Below are 9,179 nucleotides of genomic sequence, written 5' to 3'. Positions count from 1 at the left end.
CTGTCTGGAGCCAAAAATAAAAAAAAAAAAAAAAAGAGAAAAGGAAACAGAGAACTAAAGCACTTTAATGCTCAATGTTTTTAATGCTTTGAGTTACATTGTGCTAAATACGTATTAGTTTTACTTTTTTTCCCATTTCCCTATAGATTTATAACTGACAGTAAGAGATAAGTTAATATTTTGATAATTGTTTTTTGAGACAGCGTCTCGCTCTGTTACCCAAGCTGGAGTACAGTGGCGTGACCTCGGCTCACTGTAGCCTCTGCCTCCCAGTTTCAAGCTATTCTCCTGCCTAAGCCTCCGAAGTAGCTGGGATTCAGGCACCCACCACGGCTCCTGGCTAATTTTGTATTTTTAGTAGAGACAGGATTTTACTATGTTGGCCAGGCTGGTCTCGAACTCCTGACCTCAGGTGATCCACCTGTCTTGGCCTCCCAAAGTGCTGGAATTGCAAGTGTGGGCCACCATGCCTGGCTGATAAATTTTTTTAAAGGTCATAAAACAATCAGAAGTTTTGCATGGTTTCAGCTTACATGGTCTTTTTAAGGGTCCTGTGCTACTTTGCAAAGCAATGACTGCCCGAAATTTAAAAATCATACCCTACATTACTTGCCAATTTTCACTCAAGGTAATTTAAGTCTTCTCAAGGGTAAAATTATAATGCAGAAGCATTTTATTAAGCTTTTGAAAATCTTATACAGCAGTTTACAGTTTGAAAATTTATACAGCACTTTACAATTAAAAACTCATTGTGGACCTCAACAACTCATAGCATTGTAAAACTGTTCTTGTAAACATTGCTGCTACCTACCTGCACATTGCAAGCATATTTTATTAACTTTTCTATTATGGTCAATATAGTATAAATAGCATTTCTATTCAAGGATAATTTTGTCAGAAAAGAATATTTAAATGATCTCATTAACAGAGGGACCAACATTTTGCAGTAAAGAGTAAAAGAAGGGGCCAGGCGCGGTGGCTCACACCTGTAATCCCAGCACTTTGGGAGGCCGAGGCAGGTGGATCATGAGGTCAAGAGATCAAGACCATCCTGGTCAACATGGTGAAACCCCGTCTCTACTAAAAATACAAAAAATCAGCTGGGCATGGTGGCGCGTGCCTGTAATCCCAGCTACTCAGGAGGCTGAGGCAGGAGAATTGCCTGAACCCAGGAGGCAGAGGTTGCGGTGAGTGGAGATCGTGCCATTGCACTCCAGCCTGGGTAACAAGAGCGAAACTCCGTCTCAAAAAAAAAAAAAAAAGAGTAAAAGAAAAAAAGATTACATTATAAAATAAAAACCAAAATCATAAGTTTATTTTACCTTAGCAAATATTGTTATAGTTGCAACTATGCTACACTTTTTGGAAGAAATTCATTTTTTATGTGTAATTTTTCTGACAAATATGATAGTCATTTGCGAATATTTTCACTTTTGACTTTTGCAGAATAAATAATAAGAATTTTGACAAATAGAAACAGTCATATAACTACCATCATAATCAAGACATAGCATATTTTCAGCACTGGAAAAAGTTCCCTCGTATTCCTTTATCATCTTTTTCCCCTCCCTCCTCAACCCCTGGTAACCATTGATTTGATTTCTTTTCATAGTCATTGATGTCCAGCTTCTTTCACTTAGTACAACGCTTTTAAGATTCATCCATATTGTATATCAGTAGTTTGTTTTTATTGCTGAAGAATATTGCACTGCATTGAGGTACTACAATTTGTTTATCCATTCACCAGGACAGATGTGCATGTTAAGCTGTGGGGTGGGAATGAATATGGACTCATTTCTAAGTGATTAGTTCAGTTGTGTATATTTTTTTGCTAACACTTAATGGAAGACATTTTGATAATAAACACCCATATCATAATTATTTGATGGAAATCAAAGATCTAAAACAAAATATTCTTAGAAATAGTTTTAAGATTTACAAATTTTAAATCATCTACCTGAAACCGTAAGTAACTAAAAGTTTGTTTTTTTTTTTTTTACTTCCCTTTCAAGCCAAATTTCTGGATACTTTAGGTTCCCCATATACACATCTAATTATGTATATGTTAATACTTCCATATACTGATATGTAAACACTCACACTTATGCACACGCAGCCCTTAACTAGGTAAGTAGTTGTGAAAAACTTCAAGACTGTCATAGTAGTTCATAAGAAATTATCTTGACGTATTTTGGGGGGGAGATTTAGAATGACAAACATGGGTTTTTAAATAAATATTACTCCTCCATTAATTAGCAATCCTATTTCAGAATACTAAAACCATAGTGGGGCTACTAAGTACTACAACAAGTACATATGGAAGTAAAGCCTTTATTGGGAAACTGTGGAGTCTCCATAACTGTTTTTATAAGAGTGCTGCTCCATTTTCTTTAGAACAATTCATCCTCAACACCCTTTTTGCCCTGCATTCTACAGCAGCACAAGCCATTGCATTTCAAATTTCTCAAAATAACTGTGAGAGATACTGTTTCCAGTGGAAGCAGAAGGATATAATTTTACATGTGGGACTTTACATCTATAACTGTGCTTGCTAAAATTTCTTACCCAGAGTCAGAGTGTAGTGATTAAGACCTCAGTCCTGGAGCTGGCGACTGGAGCGCCTGGGAAACAGAGATGCCCATTCAACTGATAAAAAGGGAACTGAAACAGGGAGCCAGGCCAGGAGATTCCCAGGTGAAAAAGCACCACGAGTCTCCAGCACGGCTGTTTCAGCCACGCAGCAGGGCTCTGCATGAGAACTCACACAAATCTGGGTGCTGTTTCAACTGGTGACTGGAACGCCTAGGAGACATAGTCGCCTATTCAACTGAAAAAAAAGGGGTCTGAGGCAGGGAGCCAGGTGATCAGGCTCAGCCGGTTCCACTCCCACAAAGACCAACAATGTGAAACGCTCTAGATTGAGAGTTTCACAGCAAGCACAGCTGAACCCAGGATGATCCAGCTCTGTGGGGGAGGGGCGTCCATCATTACCGAGGCAGTCCACCATTATCGAGGTAGTATGCCTTTGCTGAGGCTGTCCGCCATTGCCGATGCAGTCCGCCATTACAGAAGTGGGCTGCCATTGCCAAGACAGTTCTAACTATACCCCTATAAACAGGAGTACAGGGAAGTTCACATGGCAGCTGGGCAGAGCCCATGGCAGCTCAGCAATGCCTCTACTGGCAGACTGTGACTAGGCTGCCTCCTTGCTGGGCAGGGCATCCCTGAAAAAAGCAGTAGCACAGCAGGAACTTATAAATAAAGCCCTACCTTCCCGGGACAGAGCACCTGGGGATAAAAAAGGCGGTTATGAGTTCTGCTACAGCAGACTTAAATACACCTGCCCAGCAGCTCTGAATGGAACAACAGAGCTCACAGCTCAGCACTTGAGCTCTTCCTATAAAGGACAGACTGTCTTCTCAAGCAGCTCCCTGACCCCCATATATCCAAAGAGTCACCTCATAAAGGAGAGCTCAGACTGACATCTGGCAGGTATCCTTCTGAGACAAAGATAGAAGAAGAAGAAACTGGCAGCAACCCTTACTGTTCTGCAGCCGCTGCAGGTGATCCCCAGGCAAGCAGGGACTGGAGTGGACCTCTAGCAGTCCTACATCAGAGGGGCCTGATTGTTAGAAGGAAAACTAAGAAACAGAAAGAAATAATTTCATCATCAACAAACAGGACATCCACTCAGAGACCCCATCTGAAAGTCACCAACTACAAAGACCACAGGTAAATAAATCCATAAAGATGGGAAGAAACCAGCACAAAAAGGGTGAAAACACCCAAAACCAGAACGCCTCTCCTCCTACAAGGGATCACAACTCCTCACCAGCAAGGGAACAAGGATGGATGGGGCATAAGTCTGATGAATTGACAGAAACAGGTTTCAGAAGGTGGGTAATGAGAAACGTCTCTGAGCTAAAAGAACGTGTTCTAACCCAATGCAAAGAAACTAAAAACCTTGAAAAAAGGTTTGATGAAATGCTAATGAGAATAAACAGCTTAGAGAGGAATATAAATGAACTGAGGGAGCTGAAAAACACAACATGAGAACTTCGTGAAACACACACAAGTTTCAATAGCTGAATTGACCAAGCAGAAGAAAGGATATCAGAGGTTGAAGATCAACTCAATGAAATAAAATGAGAAGGCAAGATTAGAGAAACAAGAGTAAAAAAAAATGAACAAAGCCTCCAAGAAACATGGGATTATGTGAAAAGACCTAATCTACGATTGATAGGTGTATCCGAATGTGATGGAAAGAATAAATCCAAGCTGGAAAACACTCTTCAGGATATTAATCCAGGAAAACTTCCCCAACCTAGCAAGGCAGGCCAATATTCAAGTCCAGGAAATATAGAGAACACCACAAAGATATTCCTCAAGAAGAGCAACCCCAAGGCACATAATTGTCAGATTCACCAGGGTTGAAATGAAGGAGAAAATGCTGAGGTCAGCCAGAGAGAAAGATTGGATTACCCACAGAGGGAAGCACATCAGACTCACAGCAGATGTCTCAGCAGAAACCTTACAAGCCAGTAGAGAGTGCGGACCAATATTCAACATCCTTAAAGAAAATAACTTTCAACCTAGAATTTCATATCCAGCCAAACTAAGTTTCATAAGTGAAGGAGAAATAAAATCCTTTATGAACAAGCAATTACTCAGATTTTGTCACCACCAGGCCTGCTTTACAAGAGCTCCTGAAAGAAGCACTAAACATAGAAAGGAACAACCAGTACCAGCCACTGCAAAAACATACCAAATGGTAAAGAGCATTGACACAACGAAGAAACTGCATCAACTAACAGGCAAAAGAACCAGCTAGCCTCAAAATGGCAGGATCAAATTCACACATAACAATATTAACCCTAAATGTAAATGGGCTAAATGCCCCAATCAAAAGACACAAACTGGCAAATTGGATAAAAAGCCAAAACCCATTGGTGTGCTGTGTCCAGGAAACCCATCTCACATGCAAGGATACACAAAGGCTCAAAATAAAGGGATGGAGGAAAATTTACCAAGCGAATGGAGAGCAAAAAGAAGCAAGGAGTGCAATTCTAGTCTCTGATAAAATAGACTTTAAACCAACAAAGATCAAAAGAGACAAAGAAGGACATTACATAATGGTAAAAGGATCAATGCAACAAGAAGAGCTAACAATCCTAAATATATATGCACCCAATTCAGGAGCACCCAGATACATAAAGCAAGTTCTTAATGACTTACATAGAGACTTAGACTCCCACACAGTAATAGTGGGAGACTTTAACACTCCACTGTCAATATTAGACAGATCAACGAGACAGAAAATTAACAAGCATACCCAGAACTTGAACTCAGAACTGGACCAATCAAACCTAAAAGACATTTACGGAACTCTCCACCCCAAATCCACAGAATATACATTCTTCTCAGCACCACATCACACCTACTCTAAAACTGACCACATAATTGGAAGTAAATCACTCCTCAGCAAATGCAAAGAACGGAAATCATAACAAACAGTCTCTCAGACCACAGTGCAATCAAGTTAGAACTCAGAATTCAGAAACTAACTCAGAACCGCACAGCTTCATGGAAACTGAACAACTGGCACTTGAATGTTGACTGGATAAACAATGAAATGAAGGCAGAAATAAAGATGTTCTTTGAACCAACGAGAATGAAGACACAACATACTAGAATCTCTCTGGGACACATTTAAAGCAGTGTCTAGAGGAAAATGTATAGCAATAAATGCCCACATAAGAAGGAGGGAAATATCTAAAATCAACACCCTATTGTCAAAATTGAAAGAGTTAGAGGGGCAAGATCAAAAAAACTCAAAACCTAGCAGAAGACAAGAAATAACTAAGATCAGAGCAGGAATGAAGGAGATAGAGACAAAAAAAAAATACCTTCAAAAAATCAATAAATCCAGGAGCTGGTTTTTTGAAAAGATCAACAAAACAGACCACTAGCCAGATTCATAAAGAAGAAAAGAGAGAATAATCAAATAGATGCAATAAAAAACGATAAAGGGGATATCACCACAGGTTCCAGAGAAATACAAACTACCATCAGAGATTACTACAAACAACTCTATGCACATAAACCAGTAAACCTGGAAGAAATGGATAAATTCCTGCACACTTGCCTCCTCCCAAGCCTAAACCAGGAAGTCGAAACCCTAAATAGACCAATAACAAAGGCTGAAGCTGAGGCAGCAACTAAGAGCCTACCAACCAAAAAACGCCCAGGTCCAGATGGGTTCACAACCGAATTCCATCAGACATACAAAGAGGAGCTGGTACCACTTCTTCTGAAACGATTCCAAACAAACCCAAAAAAGAGAATTCTTCCCAAAACATTTTATGAGGCCAACATTATCCTGATACCAAAACCCGGCAGAAACTCAACAACAAAATAAAACTTCAGGCCAAACATAGATTCCAAAATCTTCAACAAAATACTGGCAAACCGATTGCAACAGAACATCCAAAAGCTTATCGATCATGATGAAGTAGGCTTCATCCCAGGGATGCAAGGCTGGTTCAACATATGCAAGTCTATAAATGTAATTCACCACGTAAACAGAACAAAAGACAAAAACTATATGATTATCCCAATAGATGCAGAGAAGGCCTTCAACAACATTCAACAGTCCTTTATACTAAAAACTCTCAATAAACTAGGTATTGAAGGAACATATCTAAAAATAACAAAAGCTATTTATGGCAAACCCACAGCCAATATCATACTGAATGGGCAAAAGCTGGAAGCATTCCCTTTGAAATCTGGCACTAGACAAGGATGCCCTCTCTCACCACTCCTATTCAATACAGTATTGGAAGTTCTAGCCAGAGCAATAAGGCAAGAAAAAGAAATAAAGGTATTCAGTTGGGAAAGGAGGAAGTCAAATTGTCTCAATTTGTGGACAACATGATTTTATATCTAGAAGACCCTATCTTCTCAGCCCAAAATCTCCTTAAACTGATAAGGAAATTCAGCAAAGTCTCAGGATACAAAATCAATGTGCAAAAATCGCAAGCATTCCTATACACCAATAACAGACTTAAAGAGAGCCAAATCAAGAACGAACTGCCATTTACAGTTGCTACAAAGAGAATAAAATACCTAGGAATACAACTAACAAAGAATGTAAAGGACTTCTTCAAGAACTACAAACTACTGCTCAACGAAATAAGAGAGGACACAAACAGATGGAGAAACAGTCCATGCTCATGGTTAGGAAGAATCAATATCGTGAAAATGGCCATATTGCCCAAAGTAATTTATAGATTCAACGCTATCCCCATCAAGCTACCAATGACCTTCTTCAGAGAACTGGAAAAAACCACCTTAAACTTCATATGGAAACAAAAGAGAGCCCGCATACCCAAGTCAATTCTAAGCAAAAAGAACAAAGCTGGAGGCATCACATTACCTGACTTCAAACTATACTACAAGGCTACAGTAATCAAAACAGCATGATACTGGTACCAAAACAGAGATATAGACCAATGGAACAGAACAGAGGCCTCGGAGGCAACTCCGCACATTTACAACCATCTGTTCTTTGACAAACCTGACAAAAACTAGCAAGGGGGAAAGGATTCCCTGTTTAATAAATGGTGTTGGGAAAACTGACTAGCAGTGTGCAGAAAGCAGAAACTGGACCTCTTCCTGACATCTTACACTAAAATTAACTCCAGATGGATTAAAGAGTTGTATAAGATGTAACACCATAAAAACCCTAGGAGAAAACCTAGGCAAAACCATTCAGGACATAGGCATAGGCAAGGACTTAATGACTAAAACACCAAAAGCATTGGCAACAAAAGCCAAAATAGACAAATGGGACCTAATTAAACTCCACAGCTTCTGCACAGCAAAGGAAACAATCATTAGGTGAATCAGCAACCAGCAGAATGGGAAAAAATTTTTGCAATCTCCCCATCTGACAAAGGGCTAATATCCAGAATCTACAAAGATCTGAAACAGATTTACAAGAAAAAGACAAACAAGCCCATTCAAAAATGGGCAAAGGATATGAACAGCCTCTTTACAAAAGAAGACATATATGAGGCCAACAAACATAATGAAAAAATGCTCATCATCACTGGTCATTATAAAAATGCAAATCAAGGCCGGGCGCGGTGGCTCAAGCCTGTAATCCCAGCACTTTGGGAGGCCGAGGCAGGTGGATCACGAGGTCAAGAGATCGAGACCATCCTGGTCAACATGGTGAAACCCCGTCTCTACTAAAAATACAAAAAATTAGCTGGGCATGGTGGCGCGTGCCTGTAATCCCAGCTACTCGGGAGGCTGAGGCAGGAGAATTGCCTGAACCCAGGAGACGGAGGTTGCGGTGAGCCGAGATCGTGCCATTGCACTCGAGCCTGGGTAACAAGAGCGAAACTCCGTCTCAAAAAAAAAAAAAAAAAAAAAAATGCAAATCAAAACAACATTGAGATACCATCTCATGCCAGTTAGAATGGCGATCGTTAAAAAATCTGGAGATAACAGATGCTGGAGAGGATGTGAGAAATAGGAACACTTTTACATTGTTGGTGGGAGTGTAAATTAGTTCAATCATTGTGGAAGACAGTGTGGTGATTCCTCAAGGACCTCGAAATAGAAATTCCATTTGACCCAGCAATCCCATTACTGGGTATATAGCCAAAGGATTATAGTGTTCTATTATAAGGACACATGCACACATATGTTCACTGCAGCACTGTTTACAACAGCAAAGACCTGGAACCAATTCAAATGCCCATCGATGATAGACTGGAAAAGGAAAATGTGGCACATATACACCATGGAATACTACGCAGCCATCAAAAACGATGAGTTTGTGTCCTTTGTAGGGACATGTATGAACCTGGAAACCATCATTCTCAGCAAACTGACATAAGAGCAGAAAATCAGACACTGCATGTTCTCACTCATAGGCGGGTGTTGAACAATGAGAACACATGTACACAGGGAGGAGAGCATCACACACTGGGGTCTGTGGGGAGGATCCAGGGGAGGGACAGTGGGGGGTGAGGAGTTGGGGAATGATAACATGGGGAGAAATGCCAGATACAGGTGATGAGGAGGAAGGCAGCAAACCACATTGCCATGTATGTACCTATGCAACAATCTTCCATTTTCTCCACATGTACCCCAAAACCTAAAACGCA

At 40.3% G+C, this 9,179-nt stretch overlaps 1 protein-coding gene across 1 annotated transcript in view; it reads right to left on the bottom strand.

Annotated features, from left to right (window-relative positions):
* STAP1 (signal transducing adaptor family member 1) overlaps nucleotides 1-9,179 on the bottom strand; it is a 58,679-nt gene that overhangs the window by 48,572 nt on the left and 928 nt on the right. The gene's annotated exons all lie outside the window — the stretch shown is intronic.

The sequence above is a fragment of the Sapajus apella genome, unplaced genomic scaffold (assembly GCF_009761245.1).
Source record: "Sapajus apella isolate SASKATOON/1434 unplaced genomic scaffold, GSC_monkey_1.0 scaffold108, whole genome shotgun sequence".
Classification (NCBI taxonomy): domain Eukaryota; kingdom Metazoa; phylum Chordata; class Mammalia; order Primates; family Cebidae; genus Sapajus; species Sapajus apella.
The sequence above is the reverse complement of the archived record's forward strand: the minus strand, read 5'-3'. Positions and strand labels throughout refer to the sequence as shown.